Consider the following 21,588-nt stretch of genomic DNA (forward strand, 5'->3'; position numbering starts at 1 on the left):
TCCTGATCTTGAACTGGGATCTGTGTGGCACATCCATATGGATTTCCTGTGAAGTAGTTAGATCTTCATTAGAGCTCATCTTAACTGCAAAGTTAGCTTGAGTTATAACTTGAGTGTTGCCCCTAATTTGAATCTCATCCATACACAGAAACACTTACCTTGAATGTAGTGATGCTTTTAACTCAAGTGGGCTGGCCCATCAGGAGTTGTGGGTTAAAGCTCAGGTTAGCACAACCCATTAGCTACTAACATGACCACTCTGTAATGTGGATGCAGATTAGCTCCACTCAAGAGCCATTAATCCTCCAATACCTTTCCATAATCCCCTCCATGTTCCTAGAAAGGACAGACAAATTCTCTCCCAATTCAATGGTAAAGAATTCATAAAGTGGCAAAGTTTACTGCAACTCAAAGAACCTTGAGATATGTCCCCAGAAGTCTTAGTGTCACACATGAATAAATGCAGTGTCAGTGCTGTAACAGCAACTCAAGTGTTATTTAGTAGTATGGCTGTTCTCACTTGAGCTAGGCTAACTTGAGAGAAGTAACTCAAATATAGATAACTTGAGTTAACTCTTCAGTGAAGACATGGCCTTGGGGCTTAATGGTCTCCCGATGCAAATCCCTTTGTTGGACCTGGGCCTAATGTCTTGCATACATGAGAAAGTTGCATTAAATTGTTTTTTAAGCCAACTTAATTAAATTAGTGTGAACCCTTGTGTGGACATGCTTAATTTGGTTTATCTTAAGCAGATTCCTAAGTGTTGTAAACTAAATCAAAATAAATCTGGTTTAAATTGAAACGAGTGTCCACACAGAGCTTTTTGCATGGGTTCACGATATAGGTTTAAAAATAAAGTTAAACCAGTGCAACTTGCTTGCGTAGATAAGCGCTAAAGCTGTCCATTTGTCATGCTCATGACTTTTAAGAGTTTTCATTCAGTCCCGCTCCCCCTCCAAACATGGGACCTAATTCTCGTCTCACTTTGAGACTGGTCTAAAACCCATGGAGCCAATGGAAAGATGCCTATTGATTTAAATGAGATTTGTATAAGGCCCTTATAACAGTTTTATAACTTTTATAATCCCATTATTTTCTAAGGAATAACTCCTCATTTATAAATGCAAACAGAATTGGGCCTAAGCCAATTCTTATCCCGATCATGGAGCGAATGAGCATTCTTTTGCTCTGACAGATGCATAACTTTAGCCAGTTTTTGCCATGACAAATAACAAGCCTTACTTGCCTTTGTACTAATAGCCTATAGCCAGGCCGGTGCAAGGATATTTTGTGCCCTAGGCAAAACTTCCACCTTGCCCCTCCCCCCACCCACACATCGGTTCATTGAGAGGCAAATCCCAACGAGCCTTTATAGACCCTAGGTGCCAGCCTCCCCAGGGCCCAGCCGTGCCCAGGGGCTGCTCCCCAGACCAGGTTCCCCCCCTCCACACACCCAGAACTCCCCTGGAGGGTGCACAGCCCCCCCACCCACAAGTCCTTCTCACCCCACCCTACCCCGGCGGTCCCTGCCCCAAGTCCACCCACTGGCTTTGCCGGGCTTGGGCTGCTGCAGCAGTTAGGCAGGTAGGAGCCGCCTTCTGGAAGCATGGGAGAGCCAAAGCATCGGCTTGCGGGGGCGGCGAGCCCCAGCCATGGAGGAGCCGGCGCGGCACAGGAGGGCAGCAGCCCTGCAAAAGCGGTGATGCGGCTAGCGGGGAGCAGCCGTGCCCCCCCGCCCCTCCCGCCCAGGCTGCAGCCGGGCACCGCCCCGGGGGGCTCCTACAGGCTGCAGCGCATGCAGGCTCCCCATGCGCCCCCTGGCTGCCCCCTCGTCATGCCCGGGCTCTGCGGCTCCCGGGCATGTGAACCACCGCCGGGGCGCAGGGCCCTGAGTCTGCTCCGGGAGGGGCAGTGGTGGCTCACAGGCCCGGAAGCCGCAAAACCTGAGCGTGGTAAGGGGTAAACCAGGGGTGCGCCTGCAGTGGATGCAGGCGCCCCCCAGGGGCTCCTGCAGTAGATGCATGTGGGTGGCAGCCCCCGTGCGCCTCCCAGCTCCCCCCTGCCACGTTCGGGCACTGTGGATCCTGGGAGTGTGAGCCTCCACTGCCATTGGCCCTCCCAGAGTAGGCTCAGGGTCCTGCACCCTGGTAGTTCACATGCCTGGGAGCTGCAGAGCCCGAGAACGGTGAGGGGGGAGCCAGGGGGTGCATGGGGGCTGCCGACTACATGCAACTGCTGCAGCCTGCAGGAGCCCCTAGGGTGCGGGAGGCGGGAGGGGGGGAGGGCGCGCCAGGCCACAGCCTGGGCAGGAGATCCGGGGGCATGGCTGCTCCCTGCTAGTAGTGCTGCCGCCTTTGCAGGGCTGCTGCCCCCTGTGCCACGCTGTCTCCTCTATGGCTGGGGCTCACCACCCCCGCAAGCTGACGCTCTGGCTCTCCGGTGCCTCCGGAAGGCAGATCCTCCCTGCCAAGTCAGGGCACAGTTTTTTTAGGGTTACCATATTTCAACAATCAAAAAATAGGATGGGGGGGAGAGCCCCATCCACATCCACTCCCTCCCACTTCCCCGCCCCGAATGTCCAATTCCCCCCCCTGCTCCTTGTCTCCTGGCTGCCCCCTCCTGGGACCCTCCCACCCTATCTGCCCCCCTAGCACCCTACCTGTCCCCTGGCTGCCCCAACCCTTATCCACACCCCCACCCCCAGACAGACCCCCCGGGACTCCCACGCCCCATCCAACCACTCCCCGCCCCCTCAGAGACCTCCCCCCCAGAACTCCCGACCCATCCAACCCTCCCTCGCCCCCTGACAGCCCCCCCAGGACTCCCCTTACCACCATGCCGCTCCAGCCACTGGCTCCACATGGAGCCAAAACAAACAGGCTGCGGAGCACACAGCCCCTCCCCTGCAGCGTGCTGGCGATGTGCCGCTGAGGCAAGGGGAGAGGGGGAGCTGGGGAGGGACTCTGCCTGCTGGAGGCCAATGGGAGCGGCTAAATCAGGCCAGGCGCCCAAGGAGCCACGCCGCACTCTGTGTGAGGGGAAGGGAGGAGAAGGAGGAAAAATCTTGGATGCCCCCAACCACTTGGCACCCTAGGCGACCGCCTAGTTCGCCTAGTGGTTGCATCGGCCCTGCCTATAGTCATCTGTTGGTTAAGGCCCCTATGTAGTCCAGTATGAGTATAAATAGAGTAATGAACTGGGTAGTAGAATTATCTAGTTGTACCATAATAAACTTCTAAACAGACTCAAATAAAATTAAAAATCTGCACACTTAAAAGAACGAAACAGCCACATAATGAACTGTGGGTGCTGCAGCAATCTTATATATTTTTCATTGAAATAAAACCCACAAAACAAGCTTTGGTGTGAGTAGTAAGTAAGGCTCAACCATTTTGGTCCTCCAGGATAATTCTGCACCATCTGGATTATCAGATTTCACATATGTATATTAGCAGTCAAAATGTTGAATTAAATTTTAAAAAATTGCTGAAACAACACTGAGGAACATATGCCTTCTTCTCAAAAAATCTTAATTATAATTACACTGCTTTATGTCTTTAGTCTGCTGGGGTGAAGGGAAGCATAGAAATCTAGAGAACTCGTGCACCCCAAAATAGTGTTGGGAAGAGAAAAGTTTTGGCCAGTGGTATGGAGGTAAATTGCTACCATGAAATCCTAACCCCACTGAAGTCAATGACAAAACTCCCATTGATTTCAATGGGGCCCAGACATCATCTTTAACCTTCCAAAAAGAGTCATTGAGTTTGTTGGGCTTGATTTTTAATGGACCTTCAACAGAACATCTATTTTGGGGTCTGAGATTTTTTTGGGGGAGGCAAATAAGATTTAAATGTCTTCCCACCAGATCTGCAAATTCAATTACGCAATTAGATGTCTAATTGATTTTTGCAACTACAAATTTTGTTGCTGTACAAATAGAGACCGGGTTTAAAATTCAGTTCCACAGTAATTATGTATAGATAAAAGGACTTTGGTTTTTAATATAGTTGGTGTAGTGCTCAGTTTACCTGCTAAGGAATGATAGATAACCCTGCTGGCCTTCAAACATGGGATTCCAGAGAGCGTAAGGGCCAGATTTCTCCCTTCCGGCACTGGTGTGAATCTTTGCACCAATAGTGGCAGCGTTGCTAATGCGGGGAGTCACCCAGGAGTGAGGAGAACATAGTAACTAGAACTGGTTGGGAATTTTCCAGTGAGACCTTTTTTTTCATCAGAAAATCCCATTTGTCAAAACAGAACCTGTGGTTTCAACAAATTTCCAAATTTGAAAAAAATGTTGGCGGGTGGGGGGGAAGTTTTCAAACAGAACTTTTGACATTTTCTAAACAAAATCGTTTTATTTTTCAGTTTGAAATTACTTTTTGTTTTGAAATTTTAGAAAACATATACTAAAAATAGGTATAAAAAATTAAGGATCAATATCAGAATAAAATGTTTTGAAATTATCAAAATGAAACATTTCAATTCACCCAATCAGAAATTTTTTTTGGATTAGTGGTTTGTGAAAATTTTTGAGACTTTGAATTTTTGTTCCCATTCAGGACCGGAATTTTTTTTTTTGATATCTCAAAAATTCTCAAAGGATGGGAAAATCAGTTCCTGCTGAGTTCTAGTAACACTATACTAGTAACACTGCTCAACCCCAACTTCAGAATCTGTCTGGGCTTTCCCAGGAGCTGGCAGTACAGGTGCCCAGGAGATGCTTTGAATCAGCACATCCTCCGGCTGTCTCTGCCCCCTGGGGTTATGGGTGGTTTGTATTTTTGTATCTCCTCACCTGGCCTGGTTCTAAATCAGAGGCTTTGTGGAGAAGGATACAAATAACCTGTGACTATTTCCTTGCCATTGCTTGTTTTTAAAAGATATTGCTTTCTGTCCCTCTCTTCCTGCTTGCCCAAAGTCTGAAACTAGAGTTAAGATTTTTTAAATTGCCCTGAGAAGCAGGGCAGGGATGTGTAACCATATGATCTTAATAACATATTTGTTTGGTGCAATTTTATGAAAGTCTGAAATAACTGATAGGTTACGAAGTAGCTGAGTGCTCTTCTCTTCTCCATCTTTTCTCTTTTAATCTGTGACTTGCCAGTGACTGAGTGCAAACTCTCTGTGGTTTTGGGCAGAGAGCATGCAGCAAGCTTTAAGTGCAGATAAGCCTACCTGGATCAAGACTTAAAACTTGGACTTTCTAGTAAACTGTCAGGGATTTCTGTTGGGCTGTTACTGAATCACCATTTTTTTTTGTTATGCATAAAATAATAACTGCACAGAGCATATTATTTTGGACTGTTTTGTATTCTAAATATTATAGGAGCTCTCTATCTCAGGCAGTTTTTGTGTTCAATCCAAGCAATCATATCTTATAATAGATTGCAGATGCTAACATTAGTAGAATTTTATATCTTCATAACATCAGTCTATGAAATACTGTTTTAAGAGTAAATTCATCTGCACAATTTTGTTTTATTCTTGCTTGGCCAAGGTGGATGCTTAGTTGGATACACAATCCTCATATGCTGCCTTCTGGCACTCCTTGAGAAAGTTCTCTGCAGAGCAATATGGAATGCACCATATTAATTCAAGGATGTTTCTCAAAATAACCAGAAAGAAATTTGTTCAAGGACTCTTGGATGTGCATGTAATTAGGCTGTGTGTGTTGCAATGCTTGAAGTTCTGAGAAAATGGCTGTTGGTCTTGTGTGTCATACTAGAAGCCATAGCAAGGTTTTTTTTTACCTGATCACAGTTTAAAATAGTAAATGTCAGGCAATAGAACAATGAACCTTTAATGAAAAGTTATCAGTTCTATATTTAGAACAGTAGACAGCTAAAAACATAGTAAGAGAGATTCACAAGCTCCTAAGATATTTAGGAGAAAACTTCCAAGTTATTGGGGCTTGTGCTGATAGGCATTTTTGAAAATGTCCCCCTTATAGTCGAAATGGCAAAACATAGTTTACACAGAGTTTCAGAAAAGGTTTCCCCCCATTTTCTGTTAGTAAAATCAGCCTCCTTTAGACCAAACAGCATTAATTAAAAAAAAAAAGTGTCCTGGAATCCCCCACCCTCTGCAAAAAACAACTACCACTACCTTTAAATGAATTGCATGCTGGGTTTTTTAAGTTCATAGTGCAATGTACTCCAGCATGCCACTGGGCAGGCTGCCTTATACTCTGAATTCTTTTCATAGTGACTATGACCCTTTTGGTAGCTAAGCTGTGATTAGATGCTTTTGCCTTTCACTTCCTGAAATCAGCTTTCTTTCGGAGTTAGCAATGCACATTGAGCCAGAAACTCATTTCAAATGCTGACTTGACCAGTTCAGATTTGTGCTAAAGAATAATAAAATGGGTTTTGAAAGATAGAATGGTCCTTATAAACCTTTGGGAATGATACTCCTCTGTTGCTGGAAGGATTCTGGCATTTAATTTTTAAAAGGCAGATTTAAAATTGTACTTTGAAATAAGTATATAAATGAATCATTGCCCTTTACCTACTAATTTGTTCAGCTCACATCTTTCTGAAGGCAAAAGGAAAAGGACTGTTCCTTTTTGTGTTTGGGCTAAATAGAATTTATAATATTGTCTTATGTGCTTGAGGGTAATAGGAGTGTAATAGTTAATGACAGGGTCTGATGGGTCATGTAGAGGAAAGACAGAGATAGTATCTAGTATTGCAGTCGTGCTGCCAATCAATTGTGGCACCAAAGAAGGAAATAGAGAAAAATCTGAAAACTAGATAGAAAAGGAACCCCTCCTTCCCCCGCCAACAATTAGATCAAAGATCATTATGAGTGTGAGCTTGATGAAATTTAAATTTGGGTAATGAGGTGTCACTAGAGTGAAGATCACAAAATGTAACTACAAAAGAAAGAAGCCTGCCAGGCATTATTAAACCTATCCCTTTGACTACAGTCTGAAGATTCTCCCGAATCCTTTATGCAATGAAAATTTAAAACAATGTGATTAACCTTAACTATGTCATTAATGTAATAATGGATCTGTAAGATGGTGCCTTACAATCTCCACTGCACTTTCTTTGTCAATTTCATACTTGGCATTGACTAATGTGTATAATCAGACACAAAAGATACCCTTCAATCATTTGGATTCTCTCTCTCTCACGCGCGCGCACACACACACACACACACGTACGCTCTTTCTGCTAGAGGAACATTCACACAAAGAAATAACTGTGAATTACTATTCTTGGAGTTATTAGGTTGGAAAATAGTGTCTAGCCATAAAGATTCTAGTTGCTAACCTGTAACATCAGAAGTCAGCACTGTGAAAAATTGGAACTCATAAATAATTCATGGTTCAGAGTCCATATAGAATTTTTTTCAAGTATCGGTGTTTGCACAGTTTTAAGCATATTTAATATTTGAGTTATCAATAGATTTTAATCAAATGGGAAGACATATTCTGGTTCCAATACTGCTTTAATTTAATAATACAACATTATTTGAAAAATTAAAATAGTTCCCTTCCCATTTCTATTGGATTGAAGCTATTCTGGGCATTCTTGAGGTTTTTTCCTCCTCTCTGGGAGTTTAGCTGAGCTTGTTACCCATAGACCACTGGTAGATGGAAAACTCGAATGCATTTTTCAGGTTGCAATAGTATCCTTATCAGTTACTCCAACTGAAGGCCGGTTTGCTTTTCCCTTCTCATATAATTATTTTAATATTAATAATACATATAGTAATTATGGAGTTGATAGTATAATATATTTTGATGTTACATACTGCCTTTATTTGTTTTACAAAGCTGGGTGGTGGTATTCCTGTTTTACAGATGGGGAAACTTTTAGACACAGCGATTAAGTGACTTACCTAAGCTCAGACAGCTGGTGCCCTCAGTCAGAAGTCCAGGGTTCTATTCTTGGCTATCACTTCTGCATTCCAGCTGCTGGGCAATGATACTCCTATCATATAACCTCACAATTTCATTTATATAAAACATCACCCAGACCTGCATAGTTCAGTTCCATATCCAAATTTTTCCAAATATCTCAGGTGTGCAGATCCAAGGTCAAGCATCCCATAAAATAAAGTCCAGTCCCGTCTGGAGTTGAACTCTTGCAAAGCTTGGAAATGCTTGTATCTGGGGTTTTGGTTTGGGCCTATTGCTGGCTTAAATTTTGTATTGCCTATGCAGTAGGAGTAGTGGGCTAAAGCTCAGGATGGATAAACTAGCGTAGGTATTATGAAGAATGTTTTGGTAGTAAGGTCAGTCAGAAATCATAGTGAGATTGTGAGAGCACAATTACTAGATGTCCTTAGGGAAAGTTTAAAAAAAGCGTATGGAAAGAGGTCCTTTCTACATGAATTAGGTGGTTGGGCTACATGATCAAAGAGATCTCCCCACCCCCATCATATCAGATCTGCCATCAGTAAATATTTGTTATTTAGGCAAAACATGTCCAAGGTAGCACTGATTTTGCTGCTCAAATTGGAGACCATGTCTGAAAATATCGGCTTTCATCTTTTCTTATCACACTGAAATGTGGGTAGGTTTAAATGGTGACTTTTGTTCATCTGAAGGCTGCCTACCAAGCTAACCTTTGTTTACTGCATGGTCAGCACGATGAGTTTCCTGATGTTATTTTTCAGCCTTTCTTTTGTTATATTTTACTTTGGGCTTTTTCTGGGACTGTTAACAGGAAAAATAATACATGTTCACTTTTCTTTGCTCTTCATACTGGCAATTGTACACTGCTCTCAGAAGTATTCCACAGATTTTATTGAAGACTTCCATGAACCTTTCTCCAAGCTTATGAGAGTCACATGGTCAAGAGGTTTTCACATTCATGTAGAGATTGATCCATTGTCACAGGATTTTAGATTGTTCATGGGATCATTTAGTTTTACTCAACATGCTGCATATTTCACTCACTTTAAATGATCAGCCCTTGATTTGATTTTATTCTTTCTTTTCTCATCATGGAAGTTTTATCAGTCACTTCATAATGACTTTTACTTTCTTCTCCATTTCTGTCTCTGTTTTTATTTTATTTGGGTGCTTTCTGTTAATACCCCATCCCATGCATGTAATGATTAAAATGAGACAAATTGGTAGCAGAAAATGTCAATCCAGACTTGACCAAAACTCCAGGTATTGGTGAGCCAGAACTAGTGGGCTTGTTTTTGTTGGCGAAGAGAGAGAGAGAGAATTAGAGAGAGAGAGAGAGCTAGGAAAATGTGAGGGGGGATCCAGGTTTCAATGAGTGCAAAGGAAGTGAAAAGAATGGGAATGAAAATGTTGTAGATGGCAGTGGTCTTTTTAAGGATGGGGCAAGTGTCCCTGAAGGAGTAGGGGAAGTATGGGGATGGTGGACATGGTGTCAGAAAAGGATTAGGGAGGTGGAAAGGATGAGGATGGATGGATGACCAAAGTTAGTGCCAAAGTCACCGGAGGCAAGAGACGGTGGAGGCTGGAGGTGAAAAAAACTAGGAGGACTGGGAACAAGAAGGAGAAAAGTAGTGGCAGAATTGATAGTAGCAGCAAAAGGAGGGATGTAGGTGACAGGAGGTGTATGAGCGGAGGACACAATGAGGAGTAAGAGAGTGGGAGGCAACAATGAGGGATTGTAATCATAGTGGGATTGTTTGAAGTACCCATGTTGGTCCCAGGATATGAGAGAGACAAAGTCGGTGAAGTAATATCTTTTATTGGATCAACTTCTGTTGGTGGAAGATTCAAACTTTTGAGATCCATGGAGCTCTTCTTGAGAAAAACCTGTGCCTTCCACCAACAGAAGTTGATCCGCTAAGAAGTATTACCTCAGCTACCTGGTCTTTAGTTATTTTTGTCTGGTTTAGGTGGTCACTCTCATTCTGTGACAACAAAGCTTTGCACCAAGATTTTCAAAAATAGAAACACAAAGTTAGGCTCCTAGATCCATACTTGGCTTCTAAATAGGTGAAATGTTTTCAAAAGTGCCGGGCAACTAACAGCTCCCACTAAAGCCAACAGTGCTCAGCATTTTTGAAAATCAGGTCACTTATGTACAAGTCTAAATTTGGATTTAGAGCAGGGGTGGATAAACTTTTTGGCCCGAGGGCCACATCTGGGTATGGAAATTGTATGGCAGGACATGAATGTTTGGAGGGCAGGAGGGGGATCAGGGCTGGGGCAGAGGGTTGGGGTGAGTCAAGGGTGCAGGCTCTGGGCAGCACTTACCTCAAGCAGCTCCCAGAAGCAGCAGCATGCCCCCTCTCTGGCTTCTACAAGGATGCGCGGTCAGTCAGCTTTGTGCACCGCCCCGTCCGCAGGCACCACCCCTGTAGCTCCCATGGGTCATGGTTCCCGGCCAATGGGAGCTGTGGGGACAGCGTGCGGAGCCCCTTGGCTCCCCCTACATATAGGAGCTGGAGGGGGGACATGCCACTGCTTCTGGGAGCTGTGCGGAGCGGGGCAAGCCCCCAACCCCACTCCCCAGCGGGAGCTCAAGGGCCAGATTAAAACATTGGGCCAGATTAAGGGCCAAATTAAAACATCTGGCCAGATGCAGTCCCCGGGCCGTAGTTTGCCTGTCCCTGATTTAGAGGTTTAAGTTTAGGCTGTTAATGTTGACATTATTGGCCCTAATCCTTCAAATCTGTTGACCCATGTTATGAAGGAACCACTGATGGTCAGTGTTTAGGTGATGTTTCAGGATACCCCCAATTCTTAATGCCATGAAAGCTGCTATTTATCTTGATTGTATTGTAATTTCTTGTCTGAGTGAATCTGGTTGTCCAGTTAATAGGAGATATCACTGTGTCAAGAATTTTTCTTATTATTGTATTTTATTACAATTACACATCAGTAACGTCAATAAACTGATCTTAACTGTAAAAGACTGGCAGTATTGTGACTGTATCTCTAAGAGAAGCCTTCTAGTAATTCTTGTTCCAATATTAGAACTCGTATTAACTCTGAAATATTTCCAGAGGAACAGGATATATTACATTGACTTTAATGCAACACACTCGGTGCCATAAATCAAGAGCTACATTTAATGAAAGTTTTTGCAGGGCATATAACTATATGAAAATAAATGACACAGGTATTTTCAGGTACGTAAACTAATTATTATAATTTTGCTTTCCACATGCTCGCTCTCCTTTTTTAGCCAAAGTAATGATCTGTGTTATCACAAAAGTGCCTCCACTAAATCTTTTGAAATGTCAGAAGAGAACTAATATTTACATCAGAATAATAACTACAATTACTTACCCACTTTCCAATTCATTTGGAGTCAATTATTCTTTAGTACTGAGAGAAATGGAACTTTACTGTAATACTGAAATGAGTTTAATTAATCCTGTTCCATATACAGCAGGCTGATAAATGAAATTCAGCCTGTAATTTAAGAGCTTGGGGAAATAGTGTGATATTAAGGGTGCTTTGAGTGATTGACAGTTTAATTTATTACAAAGAACAGCATTCTGTTTTAGCTTAGAGTTTATTCCAGTTCTCCAATTAATGATTTCAACTAGGGAACAGATCCTAGTTCTATGACGACTTTTCAAACAGAATTTGTATGGACTTTTTGGCACTGCCTATTAGTTATTACACACCTGTGGCCCTTTGTTTCATAAAAAATGACTGAGAAAGAAGGGAATGCAAAACACCAAAAGTGGTGTTGAAAAGTTTTTAGGAGCTGGGGGATAAGATATATTTGTCTAGTAGAATTTTCCACTGGTTGAGATCATATTCTCATCAGGAAAGGAAAAGGGTAATTGGATTTAAATGTCAAGATGCTCCTCATGTAGGTTTGAAGTCACATAACTATTTTCTCAGCTACATTTTTGTGTTTGTGATTATGAAAACTGCAACCACTTGTCGCTGAAGATGATAGCAAGGAATTCTCCAGGACTGAGTTAAATACTGAATTATAGCCTCCAGGTTTAACACACAGTCAACAGAAAAAGCAACACAACACCACTGGAAAAGGAGAGACATAAATTGCTCTGCTGGATTAGGTATATAGTAGTGAGGTAGCAATTCAACCAAGAAGCATATCAGATAAAGTTAAGATACTGTTATCCAGACAGATTCCTTATTCATGCAGAAACAAGTTCAAATGTTACAGAGATGTGGAGGAGTAGCTTAGTGGAGGAAAATGGATTTGCCTCCAGCCTAGCATCTTGAAAATGTTCACGTACTTTGACATTCTGGTTATTTTAAATTTAGAAGCAAGTTCAGATTCTTAACAATGCAACAACTTCCCTAGTTTGTCGCATGTAGATCCTTTTATAAAAAATAACAAAAGAGCATTAAATGAAAGACATGGAGATGTGCAAATTCCACAAAGCCATTGGTGGAAATTTTATTCCAGGCTTTTAAAATCAGGCTCTTACTAGTCAACAATCCAGTAGGTTTGATCTCTCCATACCTCTACCCAAATCACACATAAGGAGTAATGTAAATTTGGCAAAACCAGACAAATAAGAACATTATCTCTCTTCATATTGTGTACACAAGTAGTGTCTGGGCTAAATTCTGCTATCATTTACAGATAAATGAAAAGCAAAGGAAGGGAAGCAAGAAAAACCTCTGGGGCCAGGGCTTATTTTCAGGACTGCTACAGGAGAAGAGTAGGAAAAGAAAGTTTTGATATTCCACAAAGCTTCAGCACCAGCCGGATGGACAGTCTACTGGAGAGAATTCCTCCTCCTCTTCCCAGTTCAGTTATAATTGTGCTGGTGCTGCAAAGCTGCATTTTCTTTTTGGAGCCCTTATTTGGGCAGTTACCATTTTTCTAAATAATCCCTGGTTTTTGAGTTGCCTAACGAGCACAATTAATAAAGAATACTGTGGGGTTTAACTGACCATATCAAATCAATTTGCTCATGTTTGATACAGAATTGGATAATATCTTAATGTACATAGCATCTTCTGGCTTCAACAATTCCAAAGCCCTGGACAACTATAGATATGTAACAGCACTGCAGTTCAGTCACTTCTTGGGTGGACGTAGCAACCAACTGGCACCACAGGGGTGTGGGAATAAACTTTAGCCACAAACATTGGACCGAGTTCCAACCCTTCCAATATGCTCTGTCTATGCAGAGCAGAGACATAGCCTCAGTTCTTAAAGTTTCCTTCAGAAAACTCAAAACCAATAAACTGTTTTTCTGAGCCAGAAGGATGAAAGCCTACATCAGCCCTGCTTGGATTTGAACTTTCATTCCAGAGAGACTGTTGTCTTCAAAGCTGAAGCAGAATCTCTAAGATACATTCCTGCTTATACATAGTCTTATCCATAGACAGACTGCACACTGGCTTTCTCAGTAAAATACTGTATATTCCCAAAATTTGAGTGCATTGACTTTAGTTTCTATTTATCCATCTTGCATAACACTACCTAAGTCCATGATAAGTTACCATTCACTTGTTTGCTACTTCCCTTGCTGCTACTCAAGATAAATTGTTGCCTGTGCATCTGTTTTTGGGTAGCTAACTGGACAAGAGCTCTAGGGTCCACTCTTTTGATATATGAATGCCAAAAAAATTAAACCTCTCTCATTTTTTTCCTGTTTGGACTGACTGGTGCCTTTTGAAATGATCTTTCTGCACATTGCCAGATTTTGATACTGTACATCACATTCATAAATACTTAATTCGGTCCCTGAAGCTAGATGTTAGGATCCACCAGTTCTGAACAGGCAGTAAAATGCCCGTCCCACTGTCTCCCATCAATGCTCTCATGTAGGTTTGAGTTAGTATGCACAGTAAATATGATGGATTTACAAAAACATTCTCTGCATCATTGCTTCTGTGAGATCCAGTTTGAAAATGAAAAATATTAGGGTTATCCTTAAGTTAAGGTTTAGAAGAACAATCAACCGATTAAAATTGACCGGAAGCCTTTTAAATACTCATCTACACACTGGAGTTGTGAGAAATTCTGTTTCTTGTAGGATATTCCTTCTTTTCTCTGGTAGTGGTAAGTGCCCATATTAAGGCTACTAGGTAGGAAAGAAGAGAGAGAAAGAAAAACAAAATGAATCTAGGCTGAGCCTGGAGAAAATATCAGAGCATAAAGCCAAGAGGACCGAGACATAACCCATTAAAGAGAACAATCAGGTAAAAATCATTTGCTGCAGTCACGCTGCTATTGAGTATTGTTACCATAAGTGAAGTTTCTTTACTCAGGTAGAACAGAAAGAGTCAGTCATGGAGATTTAACCTGCATCACGGTTCAGTGGTCCAAGAAATTCTGACAGGAACTCATTGCAGCTAGATAGGCCTGGATAGAGGTTCATTTGTTTGGATCTCAGTAATATTAGTGCCTTAAGCATTATGCTCAAGAGTGTGCTCAGTTCCTCCTGGCACAGATAGGAAAATATAGTCCCAAGATGTTAATCTCATTTCTGACAGGAAAGGGTGATTGGGGTCAGAGCTATAAGATTAGAGTTACTCAGCACAGGCCTGTACACAACATGCTGGTGCAGGGTTTCAGATATTTTTTAATGAAGAAAAATGATTATGTTAGTGTTGACTCATTTATAGTGGGTGTTGTGGTGAGATTGTGTCTTCGGAATGGATGTGAAGGAGGAGATTGCCTCTGCTATAACTGGTTGAAATCCTATAGCCTGTATTGTACTAGATGATATAATGGTCACTTCTGGCATTAAAATCTATGAATCTGTGACAGAGCAGTGGCCTTGCACACTAGCTCAAGGAGTACAGTCTGTGCAGAAAGGGAAGAGGTGGGGATGGGGAGGGAGCATGGGACCAACACAATAAAAGACTAGGTTGTGTAAGTAGGCAGGGGTGGAGGTATGTAGAACTTAAAGGTGAGGAGGATAAGTGTGATGTGGTGGAGATGAAGGAGCTAGTGGTGGGATTTGAAGAAGTGGTGCCTTAGTCAGAATGATGGGCCAAGAAAATATTCTTGGCAATTGCGTTTTATATAGATCGGAGTGGGGCAATGTGGAGGAGTCTGCGGTAGTGAAAACAGGAGATGAGGAGGACATGGGCAAGAATTTTAGCTGTATGGACATAAAGAAAAGGTTGGATCTCAGAAATATGGTAGAGGGAAAAGGGGCTGGATTTGGAGGTGGACGGGATGTGGGCGGAAGGAGAGAAGAGTCAAAGATGATTCCTAGGTTTCTGGCCTGAGTGATGGGTGGGGGTATGGGGAGAACATTAGTATGGTCACAGAAAATGGGGGTTGGGGCGCTGGAGTGGGTTTCAGAGGAAAAATCAGGAGATAAACTTTACATGACCAAAACTGAAGCCTTTGGTGAGCCATTCAGAGGCTCATCTGTCAGAGAGGCTGGGATGCAGCAGCACTAGATTCAGTGAGACAAGTCAGGAGTGTAGAGGCAAGTCTATGAGTAGTCAGCATAGAGGTAATAGTACAACGAAGAAGTCCAAGAGAAGAACTATACCTTCTTGGGGCCATGCTTTACCTCAACAATATGGGGCTCTATTTACGGGTGGAAGCAAAGGCACACAAGATCAAATTTCCCTCTCTAGTAGTGGGGCTAAATCCCCAATCCAAAATTCATGCTTGAGACCCTGCAAATTATCAGGTAATTCCTGGAAAGATGAGAGATAATTTAGAAGACTCTATAGGGCTCGAGGCTCAGAGCAGGCCTGAATGTAAGGAGGTTGTGATGGGCTTAAATCTACAGAGGCGAACCAACACGGCAGCTATAGCAGCAGGATCAAGAGGGAGGAAGGTGTCAGAGAGAGCAACTCAGCATAATTAACTATTAAGTTGTAGAAGGCCTATGGATCATATGTAATACTGTATTTTTCAGTGCATCCAATATTTGATGTTTTTAATACTTATTACAAAATATACAAGCATTTAGGACGTGATGTAAAGCCTCATGCTTCAGGGCATAACCCAATGTCTAACTATTGGGGGATAGGAGAAAACTTGCCATGACAGTATGTTATCCCATACCTGCCTGCAGCAAGGTTTCTTACACCTTCCTCTGAAAATGCTAGAGCTGGCGACAAGTTATATCAATGTATATATTACCTTCTAGGATGAAATTTTGCATAGTTAATTTGGTTCCAAAGAATTAATTTTTTGAAAGGCTGAGAAAAATCCCCATAGGATTTTGGAGTTATGAGAAGGTAAAAAAATATTTCCCCCCATTTCACAAATGTGCAATACATCTTTTTTAAAGAGCCTATTACTAAAAATGTCTTTATTTATGAACATTCAAATTTGGTATTTAAAGAGGGTGCACTAAATAGTATATAATTTTCTGAATTTAGAAACAAATGTTGAAGTTATGATCATTTGAAAATTTTTGATTGAGCCAACATGGTAGAAAAATCCATTAAATGGTTAGGTGGGCATTTAAAATGGATTCTGTGCACAGACAGCTAACTGCACAGCTGTTTTTATAGGGAAATTTACAAGCTCAGCAATTGAAGCAGGAGGAGATAAGCTCGGAAGGCTTATTAACTTTGGAACAAGGAGTTCAGAGCTTGGTAGTGCAGCAAGCTGCAAAGCCTGCAGAGCTTGTAAGCTACACAAGCCCAATAGCTCTGTTTTTTCCCTTTTTGTTAAAAACAAACAAACAAAAAACACCCAGGAAAATGTAATGAAATAAAATAGCGTGTATGCAACATTAGTGGTGTGAAATCAAGTACTGACGTCAGGAAATTCCAAAAATAAAGGTTTTCCTACAGTGTTAACTTGGCCACCTTGTTGAATGTACAGCGTGTTGTGTTTTCTATTCCTGGTGTCTTTGCTCAACATATAATGTTCATGTGATATCGACTCTCGCATGCCACAAAATATATAGGATGCCCAACATGACCTAACTTACAGATTCTTTAATATCTGATTTTGCAACCTTAATATTTGCAGGAATGCTAGAGTTTTTTCCCCTTTTTAAATTATAGTCCTACAGGATAATTACACAGCCTGAAGTAAATGGTTGATACTGCAGCAAATGTTGAAATAAATATTTCAGCTCCTTTTAGAATTTTTATGCCATCAGCATTTTGACTGACAGCTCATTTATTAATACTGATGCTGGATAGACGGGCATGTCATAGTTCAAATTTAAGATATTGATCTTCACTTGTTCAGTGATGATGGCTTGCCATAATTCACAAGTGGCTGAACCGTTGCTTGTGCTCTGACGTCATCTGCTAACGTGTGAAGCAAATTTACGTAATCTGAGCTACACTGATGTACCAGACTGTTCTTTATTACACTTGTGGTGGATTTGCAGTACTGAAACACAGAATAATTTGGCCCAGGGTAGGCCTATCCTTCTTGGAGAAGAAATCCCATTGGCTAGCGGCTGCATGTAACTGAGAGCAGAATTTGGGCTACTGCTTATATTTATGTGGCTTGGAAGACATATTTTTTGAGAAATTAAAATCTGCAGTTGATTTTTTTTGTAAAGAACAGAATCCTTTGCCAAAGGCTGCTTCACAAACAATAAGTATCAAGAAATAGCAAAGGCCATGAAGCAGGACCGTCAATCTGAATTTGCTCAAGCATTAATATTGACAACAACAAAAATCACAAATTTTTTAAAATAAAAAATACACAAAGGATGAAATTCTGGCTCAACTGAAGTCAATGGCAAAGTTTCCATTGACTTCAGCAGGGCCAGATTTTCACCCTAGTTGTTTTAAATCACTATTCTTTAGATTTTTTTGGATTGACTTTTAAAGGGAATATGCCTTCCTTTTCTGAGTACTAATTGGAACCTTTCCTGATGATATCTACAACTGGACATACTCTGCTTTTTGCAGGATTGAGAGACAGTAGGCCTGTGTGGTTAGTGGCTATGTTCTTGCTACTGCCTCACCTGCCAACCCCTGCCTTTACAGTCCAAGGGAACAAACCTTGATTTCTCAGCTTCCTAGCCTCATGTGCAGGGATTCAATGGTAATTCCATAGGCCTTACTGGTTGTTCGTGCTTGCATGAATAAGATGAACACCGTAGTGTGAGAATTCCATAGCCATAGAGGGACTAGGAGAATTTAGCTATGTATTAGTACATGAAGAAAAAAAAATTCTGGGTTGTAGTAGTGATTTAAAAAAAAAAGAAAATACTGTTGTGATGTTTCTCGTATTTAAGTTTTAATACTAAATTTTACTTAGAGATTTTTGTCTGAGAAGTTGTCTTGACTATGTGGCTAATGGTTTTATTGCCCTTTGCCCTCTGAGTAATATCTTTTCTTTGTTTGTAGAAGCATGGTTAAGTTTTGTATTATAGTGATAATGTTCTTAGCTAGAATTAGCAGAGGCAGCACATTTTTGTTGTTGGGTTATCTTTGATGTGATTTCTGTAGTTCATTACATAGTTCTTCTCTCCTCTCCCCTCCCCCCATAATTTTTCAGTACACGATAAATTGTCCCCTGCATGTTTTTTTCAGCTTCTACCATACTGTAAAGTATACAGTTGCTGATTACCCATTAATCTCGTACTCTGCAATCATAGATTGTAAAACAATACATACTTTTTATCTCTAAGTAAACTGGATTAATGCAGGTGAGAGGATGGATATATGGTTAGATATGGAAATGCTATCCAAAAGACTTATTTACAGTTGATACCTCTGAAAACCAAGGCACTACAAAGAAAGAAATTAAAACCATATCTTTCCCTGAGTTGGGGCTGTTGCGTAATCAAAAGAACATGTAATCTCTATTTGCATGCTTCAAATGCTGTGTAGTTTCAAACATTAGATTAATAATTGTTGAGTCCTAGCATATAAGAAGGTGAGGTTGAATTTGTCTCTGATCTATTTATGAAAATACCAAGGCTGCAATGCAATCTCCTTCTAAAACAATTAAGTTCCCACCCCGAGTAATAAAGTAGTTGAAATTTCCTTGATCAAAGGTTTTTATGTACCAATTGCACTACTGTACATTCATTACAGTATATTGCTGCCAAGTGGAAATTGCTGGGCATTGAGAAGATGGTTTGGAATGAGGGAGCAGATTCTCTTTTATAGCCATGCATACCTGATGGTCAGTGGATTAGAGATGTTTTAATTGCTCTTTGCTTGCATAACGTAATCCTTTTATATTCCGAGCAATATATGTAGCTGAGTCATGAAACAGTGATGTGCTAGTGGCATCTCATAGGACTTGAGGGAGATCCACGTTGAAATTTCAACATTTGACTGAACGTTGGGCTGATTTCCCTTCCACTGATGGATTTTGACTGACTCTGGGTATGGCTATATCATATCCTCCAGGGATGATTTGTATTCCTATGGATCATAAGTACTTCTGGAGAGCTACTTTTCTTTGGAATGCACTAGATGGCACCAGGACCCAGTGTTCTCTAGCCCCCGAGGAAAGGCTAGTATACACTGAATCAAAAATGGTGGTTTTGAATGAATTAGGACTAGAAAAAAGCCAAAAGGTGAGAATCTCCCCTCCCGCTCTTCCTCCCCCCTCCTCACACAGTAAGAGATCTAACCAGAATTCATCTAGCATTCAGTTCTAGATGTCACGTGTGCTGTACTTATGGTCCTGATCCTCTCTTCTTTTTCATTACTGTAAATCTGCAGTAACTCTCTTGGCTTCAGTGGAGTGTCACCACTTTTACATGAGTGGAAGTGAGAGGAAAATCAGCCCCTATGTTTTTACACAATGTAACTAAGGTAAATTGATATGCAGCTTCCAGCAATGAAATATCTACTTAAAATTCACAAGTGTGTTCTTGAGAATCTACTCTTTAAAAATATAAAAATGATGATAGCATTTGTCCTTTATATCCAGTAACCATGGGAATTAGCATGCTATTGTGACTTTTTCTATAGGCAGGTAAGAAGCAAGGTTGTCATGATGTCCACTACTCCAGTTCCCCAGGGTAAATAATGCAGGACCCCCTCTTGACCCAAAGGGTTACAAACAATGCATGTTTCGGATAACACTAGTTGCATGAACTACCACGCAGGTTCTAGTCACAGGGTCTTTGCACCCAACCAGCTCCTTCTGCTCCATGTGGAGGTCTGGGTTCCATGCAGTTTAAGGACTCCCCACCAACCCTCACTCAGCTATCCCATAATGCCCTTCCTGGTTATCCTGGGGTGGTGGATGCCCTTATCTTGGATTCTATAGGAGCACCAAATGGTGTTTCATGTTACCAGAATCTTTGAAGGTAAGACTGAAGTAAGGGCCACTTTTTCCACTTTAGCAAAATTTGTACCAGTGCACCACAAAAGCCCGCCCATAGCCCCCAGTAGAGCAGAGAGATTTGAATAATACTTCCACTGCCACTTGTCTTTTCTCAGCTCCTGCTGGTATTCTCCAAATAATCTCATGGATTTGTGGGAGAGGGCAGGAACTGTTCCTTGGTATTCACTCCTCCTTCTCCAAGACTAGAGTATAGGGGAGCAGTCATCCGACATCACTGAAGACTAGGTGGTCTCCTACTGCACAGCAGGAGAAGGGTCAAGTCACTAGCAACCTAGAAGACACCTAACATAGGCTTGGTATTTGCTATGGAGAAGCCCGGTTTAATATAGATGAACCCAAGAGGATTCTATAGACATTTTTATACAATTTAATACAGAATAATATCATTTTTGTAGGTGTTTTAAATTCTCCTATATTATTCTATGGAATAGAATCCCTTCTATGGAAGGGATACAATCTCTATTACAATTCTATAGAGTGGTTAGAGAAGCCTGTAGAAAGATTAGCAATTTCTGTTAAATTCCACACAGATATCACCATTCCAGGTTCACAAAGGTTTCACGTACATGGGCTGACTTTCATGGAACACATTAGATTACCCTCCCCACAACCCCCACCCTCAGTGTGGGTGTGCTTCTGATTCTAGGTGAACCTTTTGCACAGCCTTTGTACTTATATGTTCCTGTACATCAGAAGCAATACTATGACCCTGAAATTGCTAAGTGCTTTTCTTGCCTGGGGAGAAGTAGTAGGAGCTTCAGACTTCAAGGGGTACTGCAACTTGAATTCATTGAGAGTCATATTAATGAGCAATGGATTCTAATTTTATATCTGCAGTTTTCTACCCTAATCAATTAAAAGATGCAAATTCAAAGAGCAGTAAATAACAGTCCCTGGCACCCATAATTTATTATTTGTAGCTCCAGTTTTAGGCCTGCAATTGGTTTTTGGGTGAAAAATAAGAGGCTGAGTTGGGCCCATTTAAAATGTAGGGCCTTGAGATTTTCTTACCTGAATGATTATACACCAGAATTGTTGATCATAATTCTTCATGAAGAAAATGACTCCACACAAATCAATACGTGGCAGTAATCACAGTAATCATATCAAAATGAGATGTTTAATTCTTCAGAGAGGGCCAAGTTTAATAGTAATTGCATTTGCAATGTAATCAATATGCTTATTAGAGGGACAGAGTTTTCCCAAGATTTTACTTTAATTTTGTTTGTTAGATGTGACACAAATTTAAGTCGAATTTCCAATATGGACTGTAAAGGTATTGGCTGTGCTGAATTTGTTGGCAGAAAAAAAACCCCATCACATCACTTTTTATTGGAATTGAGTCTGAATTGATTAAGCCAGCTGATCACATATGCCACCTCAGAGCAGAGCACACTGGAGACAGAAGAAACCTCTTTTGTAATAAACAAC

General features: G+C 41.3%; 1 protein-coding gene across 3 annotated transcripts in view; it reads right to left on the reverse strand.

Annotated features, from left to right (window-relative positions):
- Positions 1-21,588, reverse strand: part of CHST8 (carbohydrate sulfotransferase 8) — a 273,333-nt gene that overhangs the window by 88,514 nt on the left and 163,231 nt on the right. The gene's annotated exons all lie outside the window — the stretch shown is intronic.

This window comes from Trachemys scripta, chromosome 13 (assembly GCF_013100865.1).
Source record: "Trachemys scripta elegans isolate TJP31775 chromosome 13, CAS_Tse_1.0, whole genome shotgun sequence".
Lineage (NCBI taxonomy): Eukaryota > Metazoa > Chordata > Testudines > Emydidae > Trachemys > Trachemys scripta.